The sequence below is a fragment of the Cryptomeria japonica genome, chromosome 10 (assembly GCF_030272615.1).
Source record: "Cryptomeria japonica chromosome 10, Sugi_1.0, whole genome shotgun sequence".
Classification (NCBI taxonomy): Eukaryota; Viridiplantae; Streptophyta; class Pinopsida; order Cupressales; family Cupressaceae; genus Cryptomeria; species Cryptomeria japonica.
In genome coordinates, this window is record NC_081414.1 from 290,639,105 (window position 1) to 290,661,988 (window position 22,884).

The 22,884-nt window shown below is 38.4% G+C and overlaps 1 protein-coding gene and 1 long non-coding RNA gene across 2 annotated transcripts in view; both read right to left on the reverse strand.

Annotated features, from left to right (window-relative positions):
- Positions 1-22,884, reverse strand: part of LOC131040923 (DENN domain and WD repeat-containing protein SCD1) — a 254,969-nt gene that overhangs the window by 160,041 nt on the left and 72,044 nt on the right. The window lies entirely within an intron of this gene.
- LOC131040924 (uncharacterized) lies at positions 375-3,294 on the reverse strand. The gene is made up of 4 exons (XR_009104940.2): positions 1,710-3,294; positions 1,269-1,604; positions 1,087-1,159; positions 375-935 (listed from the first exon to the last, which is right to left on the reverse strand). It is a non-coding gene; the product is annotated as an uncharacterized LOC131040924 (long non-coding RNA).

Below are 22,884 nucleotides of genomic sequence, written 5' to 3' on the forward strand. Positions count from 1 at the left end.
TGTTTGCTATTCAGCACTTGTCAGATGTAGCAATCTGAATATGACCGACATCCTATCAATATGGGGTCTGACTGTACCCTTGTAGGCAATTTGAGTTGGTCTACACCTTTGCAAATGACCAGATTTGCTCTAACCAAAGTTTTAATACTCAGACACGCCACGGACTTGGCAAACCAAAAAATTGTACTCGGACTCGGACTCGTGAAAGACTCGCGAAAGGACTCAGCCAAAAAAAACCGTAGTTTTACCAAAAAAAAACATAAAGAAATTAATGTATTTAGAGAACATAAGAGCCATAATTGAAACATTACACGTCATATGATCTCCAAACACTCAATATTTGAAATTTCATCATTCATACTCATCGTTTCAAACTTTAAAATGTATAATAGCAGCATAAGTTTATAAATGTTTACAAAATTACATATAATCATATGTCCAAATGTGAATAACAACAATGAACAAACTAAAGAGAAGGCTACATCTTTCTCTTTGTTCTCCTAATATAGCTCAATTTTTGAGGCCTTCAGCTAGTAGTAGTAGCAATAGGTGTTGAGGTATCTAAATGGTGAGATGATTCTTCTTCTAAATCAAAGTCCTCATTTTCGTCCTCATCTTAATCCTCCTCCATTTCATCCAATCTTGCTTCTTCTGCTTCTTGTTATGCTCCTCTCTCTATTTCTGCAAGTTCTTCTTCGGTAAAGAGGACATCATCACCATCATTTTGTTCATTGACGGTCCAATCACCATATGGATCAATTTCATCCAAGTCAATGGCCTCGTGTGAAGCACCCTCCACCTTTCAACTCAAAGGCGAAGGTTGTACCGAACGAAGACAAGATCACTGAGGCGCTTTTGTGTCAATCTAATTTCTTCTTTGTGTGAATGCTCTCAAATAAACTCCAATTCCGTTCACAACCAGAAGCACTGCATGGCTGAGACAAAACATGGGTGGCTATCTTTTTAAGATTAGGCGTGCCAACACCATAAATTAACAAAAAACATTTCAAAATATTAGAATTGAGAAAAAAATGTAACAATCAAGTTTGTAGTTTTTTTCTTGCAATATTGAACTAAATTTTTTACCTGGTTGTTGTTTTCGTATCCTATCAATTGCTTGTTGTGAATAGAAGAGTCTCCCCTTTGCACTCTTGTAGATCTTGAACAATGAACATTTCCAAATTCATAAAAAGATAGTCAAAGTGTCAAACTCAATAATGAACATTACCAAATTCATAAATAAAAATATAGCAAATGTCAAATCTCACCTCCAACTCATCAGGAACCCTGTCTCTCAAATCAGGATCAAGTGCCATCTTATCAATGCATGCAACAACACCTGACATGACCTCCTCATCAGCCCTAAATGAATCAGAAAAGTAGAATTTCAGGTACAAGAAGTAGATGAAGGCATGTATCAGTTGGCTGAGTTGGTTTGTCCACCTACGATCAATGATGCACCAAAGGATTTCACATTTCCTTGTATTTCAACGATAGCAATGTGAAATGGCCTCTTTGGCCCTATCCATGGCCTCATAAATGAAACCCATTGGCATGCCCTCTCCATCCACCATACGAAGAACCCTTACCAAAGGTTTTATCACCTAAAAAAATGAAAACAAATTTTAAATTAGTACAAAATTAACCCTTAAAAAAATAAAATCAGCAAATAGATTATCTTGTATAAAGTTTACGTTTGTGTTTCTTACTTATCGCAGTCAACTCCTCTCCACTTTTGGTGAACCCTTCATCAAAAACAATGCTTACAATCTTCTCTACTTCAGGTCCTTTGGAGTATGCAGACTCCGACCAAGCATCAGACACAAACATTTGCTTAAGATGAGGAATGGCACCAAGAATGCTCTGCAAAGTGATGAAGTGGCTAGCAAATCATGTCACTCCAGGTCGCACAAGGTCCTTGCCATTGTGTGTTTTCTCATCAAAGCAAGGACCCAAGTATGGTTATAGATGAAATTGGTGACACTTCTTGCATCTTCAACCACCTTTTTCACCCATCCAATCTTCCCAATGTCCTCTAACAACAAGTCCAAGCAATGTGCAGCACAAGGACTCCATGTAATCGTAGGATGCCTCTCCATAAGCATTCAACTTGTAGATACATATGCAGCTGCGTAGTCCATGATAATTTGGACAACATTCTTAACTCCAACTTCCTGAATCACCCCATCCAATAGATTACACCATCTAAAGACTTTAGGAATACCATTGAACCACTTGAAGCCACCAAGAAGTTGAGAAGAGTCCTATTCCATCCATCAGATAAAATGTTGCATCCTTTTCTCCTCCAAAAAAATTTCTAATCATCAACCACAATTTGTGTATTTCTTACAGCTTGCTCTAGCAATGGCCCCCTAAAGTCATGACCTGTTGGGGCCTTAAATCTCTTACCTGCAACTGTTAATGCATTAACCAAACCTTCCCAATACACATTGTTTGCCACATTGAAAGGTATATTATTGTAAAACCAAAATTTTGATGCCACTATCCTTGCTTGTTCATGCTTCTCTGTAATGTCCCTACTAGTTAGAGATCATTGTCTTGCAAAACAGATTGTTAGAATACAACAAATATATATATATAACTAATCTAATTTGCAATTAAACTTCAATTACTCAATTAAAACTAATCTCAATTCTTATTTAATAAAAAGGATACGAGTGTAGTACTGGGACATGTCCTTAGGCGGCTGTGAAGCTCGCCTTCTTGGAACCCATCTTGGTTCCAAGCCATACCAGGAATGAGAAGGTTAATTCGATTCCTGTCTTGGATGTAATTTCTTACACCCAAGCCATACCAGGAAATCGAAGGTTAATTCGATTCCTGTCTTGGATGTAATTTCTTACACCCAAGCCATACCAAGGAAGACCATCATATATGATCAATTCCTTGCCTTGGATGATGCATCTCATCATCCAAGTCTACCAGAGAGGACCGGCCAGATCCGTCTCTTCTTGGATGACCCTTTGTCACCCAAGCCATACATATATGCATATAGATACTCAGTATATACTGCCTACCAGGGATTATCATAACCCCTGCATTAGACTAAGGGAATTTCTTCCCAATACCCTCCATCATATAGCCACATCATTCATATTACATTCTACAATTCATTATCATTTTCATTCCATAATCTACATTTACATATTCCTATATTAACATGTATTCGGTAACATATATTCAAAAAATATTCATTAACATGTTCTCAGGAAAATTAATTAACATATATTCAAAAATATTCATTAACATATATTCAGAACTATTCATTACCATATATTCACAAATATTTATTAACATATTTTCATGACTATTCATTAACGTATATTCACAAATATTCATTAACATATATCTAGAATTATTCATTAACATATATTAAAATATTCATTACTATATGTGTGTGTGTGTGGCACACACATCCACACACATATATATCCTCTGTGAACCGTAGACACCACTTACCTATCGCAGTCTGCAGTCTGTTGTTGAAGCTCCTAGACCGTAGTCCGCTTGCTATCCTCCCGTCTCCCTTTCTTTTTGTTCCCCCTTAGCCCTGCGACGGTCTTCCTTCATACCCCGTGGAGGGGAAGGGTCGCATCCCCCCACGGGGTCCCTTCCACAGGAAGGGGTGTGACGGTGGTCGCAGCCCAGGCTGTGACCCCCGTCCCACTACTTCCCCCGGGGGGGGGGCACCGTGGAGTTAGCTCTCCACATGGGGGTTACCTCTACGTAAATATACTTTACGAAATTTTGTTTATCCAATGTTCACTCCATTTAACATGCGTTAATATTAAACATTACATTATTTGATTCGTTCATTTAATAATTCATATTTCCATCTTTTAATATATTTAAATATATTAATATTTTCTAATAGTTTATTTCATATATTAATTTTATTTAATATATTAATATTATTTAATAATTCATTTCTTCTTTTAATATATTAACATTATTTAATATATTAACATCATTTTAATAATTGACTTTATCACGTGTCAAGAATTAATATATATTAATTAAATAATTTATTTAATAAATAAATAAATTTCAAATAATCATTTGTTAATCATTATATTAATCAATAGTAATACTTGCCTCATTTAGGATATATATAACAATCAAGGAGGGGACGTGACATTCTCTCTATTCCATCCTGTACCTTCAAGTGAAGGTTGTGCTCCTCGAACATTGCGCGGAACAAAAAATATTAGGGTCTACTCTAACAAGAGTGCCACTAGCCTCACCCTCATTGTCACCAAAAGATGAAATTGATTGACATAAATTTGGGCTACCACAACCACGAAGTGTGACCAAGGCGACCCAAAGAGGACAATGTGGGATTCATTGCAGCTGCCATGGTTTCTTTTTTTTTGGCTTTCTTCCTTTTGTGTATCATGCTTAGCAAGAAGGGCCTTCATCTCTCTAATAATCTCCCGAGTTGTTTTGGGGCATATCTCCACACCATATCCAGGTACTTGTAAGGTGGTATTTTAATCTATTTATTCCACCAGTCATCCATTTTGTACATTTGGTGCAAGTGACCTCCCCCTTTTTGTTTCCTGGAATCCCATACTTCCATGCTTTGTTTTTTTGTGTTCCGGGCCTTGGGATTGCCCTTGGAGTTGAACTTGCTATTGGTGTTTTAACATGAAAAAATAAAAAAATCAGCAGGGTTTTGTGGAAAATCAACCTAAAAAATGATAATGAATCATTTGGAAAAATAGCATTTGAAAACAAGAAAAACAATATAAGGAAATAAGCTAGGAAGGGAAATAGAAAAAATTTTGGCAGCATATCCCCTTGTTTTTCAAGATATTTTTTAATTTCAAAACATGGAAATGAAAAAAAAATAAAGAGAAGAAAAATCCTTACCTAGATCTCTTTTGTTGTTTTAATCTTGTCTCTTCTTCAAACCCTACAAACCTATTTTCAGCAAGCAACAATGCCAAATAAGTGAAAAAAGAAAAAAAAAAAAAAAAACCACTTTAACTCGTGGTTGGGCGTGCTAACTGGGCGACACGAGTCCGCCTAAAAAACTCGCAAGTCCATGGACAAAACTCGCGAGTCTTTTATTTGGACTCATAAGACTCGGTTTGTGAGTCCTTGGCGAGTTGACTCGGCCCGCCAATGGACTCGCAAGTCATGGCGAGTCCGGTGAGTCTTAAAACTATGGCTCTAACTACCAACACCCTTCTACTGGTCTGAATTGAAAATCTCTTCACTTGCACTACTCGCTCTAGGATGATTTATCTCCAACACCCTAGGTGCAATTCACTTCAAACTCAATCTCCTGTTGTACTGTCTTGTAGATTCCTTAAAAATGAATGATTTGATTTGCACCAATGTGCCTATAGCAAGGTGATGTCATGCCTCCTAAAAAGCAGTTAGGTGGCCTAGTCAACTCGCCTTGCTCAAGGACTCTTTTCAACTCAATACAATTTCCCAACGTGAACAGGTAAAACTGGTTTTAATCAGGAAGTTCGCAGGTCAAAGTGGAAACAATAAATATAAGCTAGGGATATTATCCCAAAATTGAAGTAAAGCCAAGGTTGTTGTCCTTTCAGATACTAGTCATCAAAATCCTCAAAATCCATCCCCAACCCTGCAAATGGTTACAAATATGATTTTCCTTATAAGGTGCCCCCAAATTCCATCCCCACCCTTGCAAATGCTTATAAATATTATTGTCCTTATAGGGCGCATAGGCCAAATCCTTAGCACCCAAATTCAAATTTGAAAACTTTAATTTATAATATTTATTTATATTAAAACATTAATTAATATAATTTATATAGTGTTAAAAACATACTTTTATTTGGCTAAAAATGAGGGTTATAGATGACTAGGTGTTGTGACGTTTTCACACATCGCCCCATTGCAAATGGGGACCCTTGCTTTTTTGCTTTTTAGGGTTTGTTTTCTAGGTCTTTTAGGGTTTTGTTAGTTAGCCTTTTCATTTTGAGTGCTGTCGGGGAGATCAATAGGATAGCAGGTCCTGCTAGTCTGAAAGTCCTGATCCTGAAATTTGGCTAAGTCTGGAATGTCCTGATCCTGAATTTGACTAAGTCTGGAAACTGAAAAACCTCCAAAAACTAGATTTTGCTATATAACTCCTGGAGGTCTGAAACCACTCTCAAACATCCTGAAAGTATATATGGAATATAACTTATACTTAAATGTTATATTCCATTAAAATTGTCCTGATAGAGAGTTCGAAAAGTCAAATTTCGCTCCTGACCTTCACTGAGGTTCCAGAGCGAAAAGCGCTCCTGTCCCTCTCCAAGGGACCAAGGTGACTGGCTAGGGCGCTCCTGTCCCTCTCCAAGGGACCAGAGCGATTTTCCCTCAAGACAAGATTCGGGCAAGAGAAAAACAAGTTTTACATTTGAGGTGGGTGAAGGAAGACGCGATCAATCCGTTGAAGATAATTTTGGAAGCTAGCAAAACACAAGTGAGCTTATGAATGCAAAATCGCTCCTGTCCCTCACCAAGGGACCAGGGCGAAAATGCTTTAAAGTGCACTCATTTCAAAGATCGAATAAATTGAACTCGACTAAGTAAAAATGCCATCTTGGACGTCAAAAATGAAGTGTTGAACGTGAAAAACAAGAAATTGTAAGGCTAAGATGAAAAGGCGCTCCTGTCCCTCTCCAAGGGACCAGAGCGATCTTGTTGATGTCCATTATCTTGCCATGCCTAGGCACCAATATCATCTATGACACATTAAATGCCAATTTCGATGAAACCTTGAGATATTTTAAAAATTAAATTGACATTTAATAAGTGTGCCTAACATTTAATAATTAATTTTGAGCCTAAAAATCGAATTTTTTAATTATAAAGGCATTTAAAATTAATTATTATTATTTTAAAAATAAAATGGGAGCGCTTGGGGTATTATTTAATGTTATTTTTCAAGTCGGCCTCTCCTTTTATTTAATTTTTATTTATCTTTTGGCCTATTTTTCAAGTCGGCCTATGGGAAATGAAAGGATGAGCGCCCATATAAGAGAGGTGTGTTGAGCAATTTTAATCCATCATTCATTCATTCACACAAGTGCGATTTGGAGAAGAACAACAAGGTGCAAAATCTAGCTTGTGTGGAGCGAATTTCTACCAAGTGTGGATACTAAGGAAGGCGAAATTCATCTTGAAGGCTATTGGAGAGGCGTATTTCTTGCTAGATTGGAGGATAAAATCCAGATGTTTTGAAGGTATTTGAAGGCGAATTTCCAGATTTTTGAAGAGGAAGGTGGAGTTCTTTTCCAAGCTAAAGGAGGTGCATTTTATCCAAGGGAGAGCTTTGATCTACACTTTGCCTAGCCAAAATTCATCTATTTTTTAGAGTTAATTCTCAAGAAGAGGTATGGCAAAATCATCTTGACACCCTTATTCAAGGTTTGATTTTTTTAAGCATTTTTGGGAAAAATCTAAGTATTACATGGTTAATTAGGAAATGATAACTCAAGATTTATCATGAAGTTTCCTAATTAAAATCTTGAATATTCCTTTTAAAGTTTAATTTTTAGATTTCAAGATATATTACTAATTTTGAAATGTTGTGTAGGTATCAAGATGGCGACTCCAAGCTCGAAAGATCTACAAGTCAAAAGACTCTCCTCAAGGAAAATCAAGCCAGATCAAGGACGATTAAGCAAGGACAAGGACGACCTTCTTCGATCCAGCCTAGCAAGGACAAGGGCGACCTCCTCCAGCCTAGCATCGACAAGGACAGCCTTCTTCGATCCAGCATCATCAAGATAAGGGCGACCTCTTCCAATCCAGTATTCCAAGGCGAGGTACATCAATCATCCTACACATCAAGGACACAAGAAGTCAGAACAAGGGTTCGTTGAAGAAGCAAATAGTTCCAGATGAATTAATTAAAGCTAGCTTCTCAACAACACCAAGTTGAATATTTACCAAGTTACAAGTGTCAGACAAGGTGGCATCCTAGTCATCACTTCTCCAGTCAGTGTGGTCCACCTCAGCATTTCCAGATTCAATGTACCTAACTCATGGAAGGTGGCACGAACTCTGATGTACCTACCCCGGCTATCCATTGGTCGATTTTTTCAGAGAGGACATGTGTCCAAGCAATACAATTATTTCATTGGTCAAGCATTAAATGTTATGTAATGGTTGTAACGAACCCTAATTAGGGTTTTCATTGTTGAATCTTGGCCATTGATCTCAAATTGATCTAAACCATCGAATTGTATTGAGGGCACTATATAAGCCCTAGCATTTCATTTTGTAAAGGGATTAGGAGTTAGAATATAGTTGGAAGCAATTAGATAGAAATTAGATAGATAAGTAATAAGATAGAATAGCAATTAGAGTAGAGTAGAGAGAGAAGGCAAAGATTGTTGCCAAGATGTTGTTGTAAAAGACTTGTAACTTCATTGAAGAAATGGTGAAATTTATGGGTCGATTCGACAATTTGCATGGTCTTTATACTTCTCATATTTGATTTCATGTTATTAGATGAGTGGAAGAAATGTGCTTGATTGATGGTGGAATTCGTATATCCATACTACTAGCAGTTTGTTGATTGCAGACTTGCCTTGTGTAGTCAACTGGAATCATTCAGCTTAAGCTTAACTTCAATTGTCGCTTCTTCATTGATATGCATCAACCTGATGGTGTCTATGCCTGCAGTGATGATTTGAACATCATAAAGCTTTCCTTCGAAGATCGCACTAGCCTTGTGGAGATGGTCCTGCGATGTCAAAACAAGACCTAGTTAGAATTTCATCAAAGATCAATCATTGCTCCTACATTCCTTAGTATTAGGATTAGATTCTCTCCTCGCCCTCGTCTTTTTTTCTTTTTTTTTCAAGTCAAAGCTAGTGAAAATCCTTTGTTCCAGCAATATTCAAAGCAAATCAGAAGTTCAGGCATCAAATGTAAGTCCCCTTGTGATTCCAGCAAATCACATCATACCACAAAGAGCTTATCCACACGTAGAGACCCTACATACAAGAACCTTGGAGTCATCCTGATTGATCCTTTTTCGCGATATCTTCAGCAATCAGAGGCTTTACTCAAGAGAGGATAAGGTACCTGTAGGTATTTTATTCTGTGTTTGATAGTGTACAAAATACACGTCAACACTAGGAAAGGGACATGACAGTGCTCCCTTCCCCAAAATGCGAGCCATCATGCAATTTCAAGCTCTAATGTTCAAATTTCTCCACTCCTTCACATGTGGTGTCCTCAAGTAGAAATTTTTTCTATTTTACCAGGTATTCCACAATGACCTTGTTTCTTACCTCCTCCTCTCTCATGTTGATGATAGCTTTAGACTCCAAGATCAATTTTCCTTCATCATCAAGTGGTCACAGCTTGAAGGAAGGTGTGGTATGCTGTCCAAGAGCTTTCTTGAGACACAACCCATGAAAAACATTGTGAATTTAGATTTTTTCAGGAAGCCTCTGTGGGATCTTATAAGGCCTGTAAAATCGTGGCTTAAACTTTTCTGCACCACTTCCCTAGAGAGAAGATTGCCCATAAGGCTGTAGCTTCAAAAAGACAATGTCTCCCACCTCAAAAGTTCTCTCTAATCAGTGTCAATCAACATACATATTTAGTTGGTTTTGGGCCTACTGTAGGTTCTCCTTGAATGCACTCAAATATCTAAACTCTGTTGTAACAAATACATGGCTTTGGAGACTCTACTATTCGAAACAATCAAATCCATGAATGAAAATGCATCATAACCATAGAGTGCCTATATGCGAGTCATACCAATAGACATATGATGAGTGGAGTTGTAGCAATACTCCCCAAGGTGGAGCCACTTAATCCATGTTTGTTGTATAGTAACATAATTTATCGAATACCCTTCTACCCATTTGTTCACAATCTTTGATTTCCCATTTGATTGAGGGTGATAACTATTGCTTGGAGCCAAATTTTGTACACATCAATCGAAAGAGTTCTTGCCAAAACAAACCAATGAATCTACTATCCCTATCACTCTCAATATTCCTTAGCAGCCCATGAAGTTCGAATCCCTCTCTAAAAAACAAATTACCCACCTGTAGAGCCTTATATTCTGAATATATAACATAAAAAATAAAAATACTTAGTGAGTCTATCCGTTATGAAATATTCTATCTTCGAAAAAGAAAAAATTTATTCACACATAGAAAATCTGAAACTAATTCGTATATTGCCAAATTTAATTTCTTTTCATAGTCTGCTTGAGTTCATTATATAGTGAGAAAACTAAACTTCGGATACAGGATCCAATCAATTATAATTACTCAAAAACCAATATTCAAATAAAAAAGTTATAAATAACAGAATGCAAAAACCATTGATCCTTTACAAAAAAATTTGAGGAAATTGTTATCAGATTTAGAGCATTAAACATTTCCCTTGTCCTACGATCTTCTTTGGCGTTGCAGGTGTCGAAGACACACTACAAAGACACAGTCATTTCAGAGACTACAATGGCGGTAGTGTGCAGGTCTTCAGGATTATCCTCCAATTCACATTCATTGTTCTCTATGAGATGTCTCACTATCCTACAATCTTATTCACACTGGCCTCTTCATTTCAGATGTGGCTGCTTGTCTTATGATCTGGGCACCACATAGAACATTCAGACTGGACTGCGACCCCTGTATTGATTTATCAACCATTCTTTCTCCCTAGTCTTTGTAGAATCAATGTCTTGGTTATGAGACATGACCTCTCCAAAAGCTCAATCAGGTCACTGCTTCCTTCCCAACGGATCTCTTAGACAAAGAGCAAATATTTTATTAAACGGTCAAATAGCAGCACTTAGTAGATCAATGCACAAGGTTAGGGGTTTCATCCTACCTTGTATGACTCCTGAAGCATGCCCAAATGAAACACAATGCATCACCTTTATAGCCATCCTGTGTCATGTTAAGACATTACTGACCCCAGGTTGGCCCAAACAAAATTTAATTAAAAAAAAATTATTAAAATAAAACTACCCAAGACGGCCTAAGACCGATATAGGTTATTTAAACAACTTCATTTGTTTAAAATTCCCAATTTATTAAAAACGATGTAACAAACAAAAAGGAAAAAGGGCTGTTATGAAACACCGTCGGGCCCAAAGGCCTTCCCTCAAATCAGGAACATCACACTCCTCCCATCTTCTAACTGCTTGACCTCAAGCAATTTCAAACTGGGATGCTCGAAAATGTCTATCCCCCCCAAGTTGCATCTTTTGGTGGTAGTCCCTTCCATTTCACCAAGTATTCTGAAAATCACTTCATTCCTTAGCCTCTTCTCTCGCACATTCAACATTGTTTCAGGCTCCAATATTAATTTGCCGTCATAATCAAGTGGTGGCAGCTCCATTGAAGGCACAATCTGTTGTCCAAGGGCCTTCTTAAGGCACGAGACATGGAATGTGTTGTGAATTCTGCTCGTTGGTGGTGATTCCAGCTCATAAGCAACCTATCCAACATTTCTCATCACCCGATAAGGAAAATAGAAGCATTGTTTCAACTTTCTTGCTCTACTATTCTTAATGGATGATTATCTATAGGGCTTTGTTGATGTGTTTTTTATGCACAAAACATTTCAGAATAAAGTACCAAGGTAATTTACCCTCTCTTGAACAAAATCACCTCAAATGCTAAGAATGAGATCAACTAAAATGATTCCAAGGTTTCTACATGTCAGGTCTTGACGAGTGGGTAAGTTCAATGGTTGATGTGAATTGTTGTGTTTCACTTGGGGGCTTATGCAAATGTTTGGATTATCATGAATGATGCGGAATAGGTGTGCTGACAACTTAAGATTTATCAATATGGCTCTGGATTTACTTCTTAATAAAAAAGGGGGAAAAGGAATAGGGTTCAGGAAATCTATTCTAATCCTAGGAATGTAGGAAATGATGAATGGATCTAGTGGAATCAAACTAGGCAAGGCCTCACAATCAGGTATTGACACAAGCTTAGTGCAATCATCTAAGGTATACTTAATGATTTTCAGACTATTACCATCAAACGTAGACACCATCCAAGTTGATGCTTGTCATCGGACGCATAATAGTTGAAGTTATGCTTACTCAAACTCCAGTTGACCACACAAGGCGCACTTACCAGCGGCAAGAGGCTAGTGGTATGGATTAAGGATTCCACACAAATGAATTCAACAAATCTTTCACTCAATCTAACATACATGAAAATAAATTCTAATCTAAATTCTAATCTTACTTGGAGGAATTGAGAACCATGAATGCAAATACAACATTTGAAGAGCAAAATCACCAACAATTGAACAATGATTAGGATTCAAATAGCTGCAGCATATACCAACAATTCTACAAAAACTTTCTCTTACAAATGAGAGACAAAGGGGCATATATAGAGTCTCTTACAAAATGGATGGCCCAGATTGATCTAAGATCAACGGCCGAGATCATGCCAACAAAACCCTAGAATTGCCCTAATTAGGGTTACATCAAAAATGGCGCCACCAACATATGGCCCAATGAAAAGATACCTAGTCATCATATAGGGAATCTTCTAGAAGATTCCTCCCTGCATCTCTCTCTCTCCTAGCATACTCCAAGAATCTAGCCAATACTGAATCTAACTCCTCCATGGAAATGCTAGGCAAGGTATCTTGCTGTAAATCAATCACATCCAATGAATCCGAGCAAGCATTCAAAGTGTTCTCCCATTCAGGCATGAGCTTCTGCGAATTATGAACATGAATCAATAAGGAGACCAAGTCATCTATCTAACTCTTCTTCAAAGAGTCCAACTGGCAAAAATACATAAATTTCATCTTGTCTCTTAATTCGGCTAAGTGTAAACCACTAGCATCACTAACATCAACACCCAATAATTCCTCAATCGAGGCAAGGATCTTCATCTGAATGCCCTGAATTAATCCTTCCATCTCCATACAACTCGATTGGGCATTCTCATAAGCTGATTTCTTCAAGGCTAATGCACAATACCAGCCATGGAAATCATATATGTCTCCACTGTGCACAATGTTCTCGCTGACCAAGGTGGAATTAGGAACCTTCTTCAATGCCAGGAGACGTGGAATAGTCTTGTCCTGAATAGGCCGGAATTCTTCCCAAACTCCCTCCAAATACTGGATTTTTAATACAAGCGTTGTTGTCTTATCATATGCATGGACAAACTGAATAAGGAAATCATCTGCCTGCTTCCTTGTGCTTTCAATCCACTTTTCCACCTCTGAGTGTGTTCCTCTCGCTACCTCGCAGTGTGAATGTATTCCATGGTCAACTGCAATAGGGGAAATAAGGGTGGGATCTCCACGCCCTGTCCCTGCAATATACTCTCTGAGTCTAATATTTTCTTCTCTGTACCTTTCATTTTCCGCAATTGCTCTGTCTAACCTTGCATTGATTGACTGGAGGTTGTTACCAATCTCTTGAAATTCCTGAGCCTACAGATGGACGACCAAGGGCGACTGAAGTGATCTGGAAATCCATGGGAGTAGCAGTGTCCGCTGTCACGCCAGCTCTAGCAACAACAATCTGCGCAATCCGCATTCCTGTCTCATCTCTAGCTATGTGCGACAAAATCTCCGCTCTCTTGGGCTCCTTCTTCTTAGCACTCCTAGCTAGGTAGTCATCAATATCATCAATAGGCTGTACCGCTATCATTTGTTTACTTTTTTCCATGCTTCTCCTCAGCCATTCAAGAATAGCGGCCATTTCCATACCATCATCAAGACATACTTCTCGATCCAATCCTTTCAATGCTGAAATAACATCATCATTATCATCAGGATTATCCTTAGTCCAATCATATACTTCATTTCCCAAGCTAACTTCCAAAAGGACAGTAGGGGATTCTGGCTGATCATTATTCTCATCAAGAGGTGTAGATGTCGTTGTGGCATGGAATTCCTGAATATTCTCTGGTAGTATCACTGTGTTGGAACACTGCTGAGTCTCCTTATTCTGTTCTGTTACTTCAATCACTTCAATTGATGAGACACTAGGAGGGGGTGAAGGAATGATAAGTGGAGTGATAGTCTTTTGTTTCTTCTTCACCTCCTCAATCTTCTTCCCTCTGGCCTTGACTTCTCCAGGCATGTTCTTCCTTCTCTTGGGAGCCTGACTCTCTTCGTCTGCATGAATCCTGACATCACTGACAGTCCTCTGATCATCCTCGAAAGTAGACTCTTCCGGCTTCATCCTTTCATGAGTGAAGGGAACACCCATGTCAACTAATTTATTCATCTGTATATCCACCCATGTGCGCGAGAAATTCAAGACTTCTCTCATCAATACATTCAGGCAATCTCTTCTGATTCTGACCAATTTGGCAATAGGATTGCCTTCTTCATTTCATTCTCATAATGTGGGTGTGTATGATCTCTATCATCTAATACCTGATCAGGGATGAGGAAAAGTCCACACTTCCTCATGAAATCCACTGACATTCTGGACCACATTCTTCTCTTCACTGCTTGTTCGTCCATCAAGTTAGCCCAATAATCCTCTATGTCAACCTTATGAGTGAACTTTTCTCCCCTGATCCTTCCGACCTTCTTGTCTGGATCAAATCTTTCTCTCTTCTTATAGGTTGCAAATCTGTAGAATGCAATCTCCTCACCTGCAGTGCTGGCGGCTATGGCGGATTGGTAAACCTCTGACGTCTTCCCAACTGAAATAGGGAATGTCATTCCTGTCCTGTGCTTCTCTCTCTGGATAACATCGAACTCTAGAAGTTGTCTCACCACTTCCAACAATATCATTCTGTCAGTGGGATACCTAGGAAGTCTGTAGGGCTCAAATTGAAACCCATGAATCCTCAGGTACGTGAAAGTGGGGAACTGTATCTACCATGGTCCATATTTCTCTATTAATTCTATTGCCTCCTTGGACAATCTTCTGTGGATTCCGCCTTGCAGCATCCGTGTGATGTACATAGTGAATGCATCATTCACTCTCTTATAGTCTTCAATTCTATGCATGCTCAGCTGGGGGTAGCATTCATAACTCTTAAATTGTCCTTGCCCATTCCCGACTTCACCTTTGCATATTAATCCTCTGTATGAAACAAATCGTGCAAGCAGGTACACCAGGTAGGAAGTCATGGCAAATGACTTAGACCGCTCTACATTTCTCAGCTGGAAATCCAGGTTGTCACTTATAATCTTGGACCAATTCACTAGTGTTCCCCTAAGACAATCCTGGATGAGGTAGAACATCCATCCATGAAATATTGCTCCCTGCGGCATTCCCATCACTCTGTTGAGTAGGAATATCAAATCACTATATTCCTCCTTAAAATCTATGCACATAAGTGTCTTGGGAGCCTTGGAATGATGAGACCTAGGCTCAATCATTCACTCTTTATTAATCAAATTCTTACATACACCCATCTTCTTCGTGTATCTGTCTGCATAATCCTCCTTGGTCACATCCTTCATGTCTGTTCCGCACAGAATTCCGAACACCTCAGCAATGGCATCCTCAGCAAGGTAGGCGATGACAACGCCCTTAGGACTCTTAATCATTCTTGTGAGCAGATCGTAACATCGTGCACACTCCAAGATCAACTCACTGCACTGTATGGATTGTGGAAACCCAGCGGCATGGAAAATGCCACTCTTCATAATATTCGCATATGCTGGGGAAGGAACCTGATCTCTAACTCCGAACATCCGACGCTGCATCTGGTCAAAGTCCAGGAAATGCATGTTTGTATCAGCGATCTCCTTCCATCTGGATGAAATCTTAAATTCTGGATAAAATCCAGTCTCCAGCGTCTTCAGCAGCTCTTTCCTTTCCTTGTATCCTGACTTTGACATCACACCTGTACGAAGCTCGAAGTTAGACTTAGGAAAATATTCGTAATAAAATTCCTGACTTTCTAAAGATTTAGCTAATTTAGAGCATGGAGTCAGGAAAATAATCCATACACTTGGTAAATTTTAGCAATTACGTTCAAAGTGTGACAACACTAAGGCATGGAAGTCTTCCATAAAATTCATTTAATACCTCCTTACGCTTAGAAAATATGCAAGCAAAAAATGCAAAGGAGTATACCGGATTGACGATGACTAGGGAAAGGTGTGAAAGGTTGTGTTTTCACACAATGAATGTCTGAAGACACCTTCCGCAGTCAACAATGGAGGTCAAAATTCTAAAGACAACCTAAAAATTCAGACTTTTAAAACATGTGGTAATCTTCAAAATGTGCATAAAATTGATAAAAATCAGTTTTATTGATGAAAACAATCATTTTCTGGAATGTAAGTATGGCTGGTAAAATTAGTTTTCTGAGGACAAGTCTGAAAATCGGATACTTCAGACTTACCAGCACCTTGCAAAGTGGTTTAAATCCCTAAAAATGATGAAAAATTGCTAAGGAAACAGCCCCAAGCAAATTCGCCAAAATTGGTTAGGTGGCTGGAAATGAAAATTTATGAGGACAACTACCTAACAATGGAGTTTCAAACCTACAACAGCGATAAAATGGTCTAAAAAATGCACAGAAAACTCCATAAAACACCTCTGAACTCTTAAATTTTTAAGTTGGAATTGGTTGGGCAATAAAAACTTAAGTCTGAAAATTAATGGCAACCATTAATGGAGGTCGAAATCTGAAGCAAACCTCAGATCTAAAGCGAATCAGCAGGCTGGAAATGATGGCAGCCACAAAACATGCATGAAAATCATCAAAACATGGCACCAAAACACCTCCCAAGCAAAATCGAAATTTTCCCAAGTCTAGCACCAAAATGGAATTCTGAAAATTGATGTCAATGGTAGCTTAGATCTGCAGCAATGAAGGATGGCAGCAATCTGGAAAAATCGCCCAAGTTGGGGTTGGATACCCCAAACACAAAATTTTGCCTGCCTTAGCAAAAATCGAAATTTTCAGAATTCTGAAAAATGTTGTTAATGGCAGCAATTTGCAGCAATGAAGGTCTGAACAGCAAGCAAAAATGATGGAGGAAAAATCGCCCAAGTCTCCAAACATGAAATTGCCAACTTTCACCAAAAAATGCCAAATTTGGAAAAAATCGCCAAACTTAGCAAAATCGAAAATCTGAAACTGGTCTTTAATGGCAGCCAAGGAGAATAGTTCAGCAAGCTGGAAAAAATGGAGGAAAATAAATCCTCAATCCCACACTTCACAAAAACGCCTTGCTAAAAAAATCGCCCAACTTAGAGAAAAAATCGCTTTCATGGAGACACCTGGCAGAAATAATAATAAAATAATACTGAAGTTTCTCTCATATACTTGCTTTCACCTCCAACTTTCACCACACAAGCAATGTGGGATTAAAAACACTTGTGTAAATACTTGCTTGGTGAAACCCTAACTTGCTTCTAGAAGGTTCAAACATTTAATAATTATTGCAAGTTACTTAATTTTGCTTTTAAATTTTAAATAATCATTAATAATTATTTAAAAGCAATCAAAATGGGGCTTATTTATTAAAATATTTCAATTTAAATCCAAAATAAAGCCTCCAGGGAAAAATCGCTATCAGTTGGGATTGAAAAATCCCTTTAAAAAATCACTTAAGTGTCAAAATTTACCCCATAAGGGAAATTCGACCCATGCTTGGATAAAAATCCATGCTCAATTTCATCAAAATGCACATAAAAACCCTCCCAGGGGAAATTCGATGTGAGTTTGGACAAAAATCCAAACAAAAATGCACTCATTTTGCAAAAATCACCCCCCAGGGGAAATTCGATGTGTCTGGACAAAAATCCACACTCAAAACTCACTTGGCTTGAAAAAATACCTCCCTGGTGGAAATTTGACCTTAATCTGGATGAAAATCCGGACTTAAAACTCTTCATAATGTTCCCAGTGCAAAATCGATCCCTGTCTGGATGAAAATCCGGACAAAAATCCTTACAAATGCTCTCAGGGGAAATTTGATCCCTGTCTGGATAAAAATCCGGACAAAAATCCTCACTTAGTTGTCACAAAATCCTGGTGGAAAATCGACCCAGGCATGGAATTATCCTTGCACTCCAGTCCGCACTCCTAGGGGAAATTCGATGGCAGTCTGGATAAATCCTGACACTTAGCCAAATTTTAGCACTTCCAGGGGAAATTCGACCCAGGTGTGGATAAACAGTGGGGGAAATTAGTGGCCAGTATGGATTCCAGGGGAAACCCATGTGTAGTATGGATTTTGAGTGGGGGAATGGGTTGGGTAGTCTGGAATGTGAGGGGAAAATCACCTCTAGCATCGATTTTGACCCTTTAACCCTTGGAATATGAATTTCCCTTAGGATTTTATCATTTTAACCACTCAAAATCACTCAGCGACTTAAAATTTAACTGGACTTAGACTAATTTTCCATAAATATGAGCGAAATGCTAGGAAAATATTGGAATAAAGTGCGAAACCAACTTAAATAATACCTTAGGAGCAAGAAAACAACTCCAAAAGGTCTGTGAATACCTTGGCACTTTAAAATCACTAATGCGCGTGTTTAAAAACACATTAACGCTCAAATAGGTCTACACTTAGACAAAACTTAGGATCATTAAAATATCATCTTTTGCAACTTGATCCTAACACTTCAAAAACCCAAGATGGCACTAGGCATGATCAAAACTCCAAGACTCGGGCACGGGAAACGCAAAATTGCCCACTAAGCAGCCAAAACCCTAACCTAACAACGCAGGAAGCTGGCAAAGAGGGGGTCCCCGTTAGCAAAGGGGCAATGTGTGAAAAGGTCACAACAGGCTGCAACCTCAAAAACACCATGTCATCCTACTCAAACGTTCTTTTAGTTCAATGTCGATTAGCATATAATTTTTGTTGATTTTGAGCATCTTGCAAGTTTTCCTTGAGAGCTATCATAATATCCTTGCTTTGTTGGACCAGATCTTTAGTGCTAGGGATTCTACTGTCAATAAAAATCAAATCTAAAAAAGTAGCATCATAGCCATAGAGGTGCCTTGAAGGGAGACATACCAATCGACATGTGATAAGTGGTGTGGTAGAAATACACACCCAAATGCAACGACTTAATCCAATGTTGTTCGCCGACCTATAACATAGTTTCTCAAATAACCCTCAATCCATTTGTTTACTATTTCAGTTTGCCCGTCTGTTTGTGGATGGTAGCTAGTGCTAGGAGACAATTCTATCCCTATCAAACGGAATAACTCTGGCCAAAACATATTGAGGAACCTCTTGTCCCTGTCACTTACAATTGTTTTTGGTAACCCATTAAGTCCGAATATTTCTTTAAAGAACAATCTACCACTTGAGGTGCTTTAAAATCTTATGATATCGCATGAAAATGTGCATACTTTGTGAGTCAACCACTACATATAAACAATCTTTACCTTGGACCCTTGGCAATCCGATAATGAAATCCATAGATATGCTCCCCCATTTATGATTTGGGATAGGTAATGGCTGCAATAACCCTGCTTGGAACACATGCTCCTTGTTTTGTTGAAATTCCTTGCATTCTCTTACATGTTGCATCACATCCTTTTTCAATCCTTTCCACAAAAAACGTTCCCTTGTTTATATGTTTTGTAGAAACTTGGATGGCCGGCAAGTGGCTATTATGGCAAACTTTTAGAATCTTTTCCTTCATTTTAGATTCAAGTGTTATGTACACTCATCCTTTGTAAAGAATCAGCTCATCAGCTGTTTCAAATCTATCATCTTGCACCTTGGGTTCCAAAATATCATTAGCAAATGAGTTTTTGACATACTCAGCTGTAATAAATGACCTCCAATCAGCAACAATATCAATAATAGAATACAAATGAGGTTTTCTAGACAATGCAGCAGCCACCACATTATTATTCCCCTTTACATATTCAATGTCAAAGACATAGGCCTGAATTTTGCTCATCCACTTCTACTGCCTATCATTCAAATATCTTTGATTAAGGAAATATTTCAAACTGTTACGTTCAGTCTTAACCAAAAACTTGTTGTAAACTAACTATTGTCTAAACTTGGTCAAAGCATGCATTATTGCTAGCATTTCCTTGTCATAAATTGAGAGCTTACGCTCATCTTCCTTGAGCTTCCTACTCTAAAATGCTATGGGATGCTTGTTTTGCATCAAAACAGCCCCTATTATTTCACCAAAGGCATCACATTCTAAAACAAAAGGAAGATAAAAAATTGGAATTGCCAAGACAAGGCACAAACTTATTACCTCTTTCAGCTTATCAAAGGCTTGTTGAGCTTACGGAGTCCAAGGAAACGCTCCTTTCTTTGTTAGGTTTGTTAAGGGGGCCTTCTAGTAGCTGCATAATCCAACAAATCATTTCAACTATGTTAGATTGCTTAGCCTAGGCCAATAGTGGATCGCCTTGATTTTTTCTTCATCTACACATACTCCATGGTCACTAATTTTGAACCCCAAGTACAAGATTTCTTGCAATCCAAACTCACACTTAGATGCTTTGGCATAAAAGGACTGCTGCTCTAAGATACCAACACCTCATCCGATTGTTTTATATGGTCTTCCCAAGTTTTGCTATAAACTAAGATATCAAAAAAAAAAAAAAAAAAACTTCCTCAATAGGAGAATAAAAACCTTATTCATACATGATTGGAAAGTTGTTGGAGCATTCGTTAGACCAAACGACATTACCAAGAATTCATAGTGTCCATAATGACACCTAAATGCCGTCTTGTACACATTCTCACTCATCCCTAACCTTAATAACCCAAACACAAATCAATCTTGCAGAAATACATTGCCCCATGTAGCACATCAATTAACTCATCAATTCAAGGTATAGCGTAGCGATTCTTGATAGTCTTTTTGTTAAGAGTCTGATAATCAATACACATCCTCATGGTTCCATCCTTCTTCTTAACCAATACTACGGAAGTGGCAAAAGGGCTAGAGCTAGGCCTTATATGCCCCATATCCAAGATCTCTTTCATTGCTTTCGCAATCTCCTCTTTGTAAACCTTGGGATGAAAGTAGGGTGTGATCGTTACTGGTTTTGCTCCTTCTTCCAGCTCAATGATGTGTTGGAAACCTCTATTAGGGGGTAGTCATGGAGGAATATCTTTAAACATCTTACCATGTTTATCCAAGATTGACTGAACCTGCACATTGTTGATTCCCCCTTTCTTGGTAGAACTTGCATTAGTGATAAGACATTCAGCTGCCCATGCCACTTGTCCCTTGTGGAAGGCTCATTCCATTCTCTTGGCTGATATCTCCATAGGTCCTTTACCAGACAACCCATGTAGGACTATCTTCTTTCCATTTTGTTGGAAAGAAATTTCCATGGTACAATGGATGGTCTCATATTTGTCAATTGAATACAACCATTGACACCCCAACACTACCTCCATATTTCAATTTGTACTCTCCCATCATCAACTCCATTTGGGCTACCTTGCTTGTGCATGAGAGGATTGTTCCACTAGCCACTTTCACATGGAACCCTTCAACTGCTTCGGTGTGCAACCCAAGCCTTTTCACCACCTCTTCATCAACATAATTATAATTGGCTCCACTATCAATGAGAATAGTTACCTTATGCCCTTTTAAGACTCCCCCTCAAGCAAAAAGCATTATAACATGGTTCCTTGGTGAGTGTTGCAAGAGTGCCTCCTAAATGTCCTCCCTGATGTGGGGGTTCTTCATTTTCTATTTCAGATTCAGCTTCATTATCTTCTGAGTCTTCGTCAAAGATAATCTCAATGTAATGTATTAGTCCTTTGCCCAAACATCGGTCTCCTGGCTGCCAAGTTTTCCTTCATAAAAAGCATAACTTCCTCCTCCTTAATTCATTTCTAGTGACACCCATTTGCTTAGTTTTTGTTATAGATATCTTAGGAGGCATTGTATTCTTTGGGAAAGGCCTTTTGGTCAGCATTGATGGAGTTGTCTTCTTTAAACTATCTCTCGCTACTGAATCTTCCAAGTTGAGAGCTCTAGTATTGGCTTCATGGAGAGTTCTAGGATTTAAGGCTTTGAGGAGCCCTTCGAGAAGTTCAGCAAGAACTTCAATGAAGAGTAATATAAGTCTCTTTTTTGTAACATCGGGAACCATTACAGTCAGTTTTTGGAATTCTACTACATAATCCTCAACCTTGCCTTCTTGTTTCAATTGTGCAAGATCCTTGAAATGAACTTTTGCGTCTATCCTGTCAAACCTTTCAACCAGCCTTTGATTGAATTCTTCTATAGTAGATATAGAATCATGCCCTTGAGTCACCATCCCATGTTATCGCCATTTGTGGGCTATTCCTTCCAAATGCAGGGTGGCAAATTTTATGGCCTCCTCTTCAAGCATAGGATTCAAGGAGAAATAGGTATCCAACTTTTGCAACTATGATTTTGCTGACGTACTGCTTGTCCCATCGAAATTGGGAATGGATGATACTAGATATCCTTCCTCTCCTTATGCTCTTTCCTCCTATGTCCTCCATTAGCTTTTAGTCGACCATATTCAATGAAGGTCATATCATTCTTAACTGCTCCACTCAGAGCGTTGTACTCAGCATGGAGGCGATCCATCTCACTAGTTTGATTAGGTCGGCTTTCACCAACATCTTCATTTGTCAGAAATTTGGCCCTAAATATGGAATTGCTCCCTTCACTCCTCTCACTTGTGCGATTATTACCATTTTGATTCTAGGTGAGCCATCTCAACAACTGAGTCATTTCCCTTAATGTTTCAGACATGTAACTCTTCAGATCTCTTGAAGAATGCCCTAGCAGCATCATCATCTCCATGCCCCATAGTACTACCTTTCTTCTTTTCTTGTTGTAGTTACCTCAAAGTTTCACTCATCAATTGACCCCACAAGTTGGCAAGCTTGTGAGCTCTGATACCACTGAAATATTCTATCTTGGAAAAAGAAACTGTTTATCCACACAGAGAAAATCTA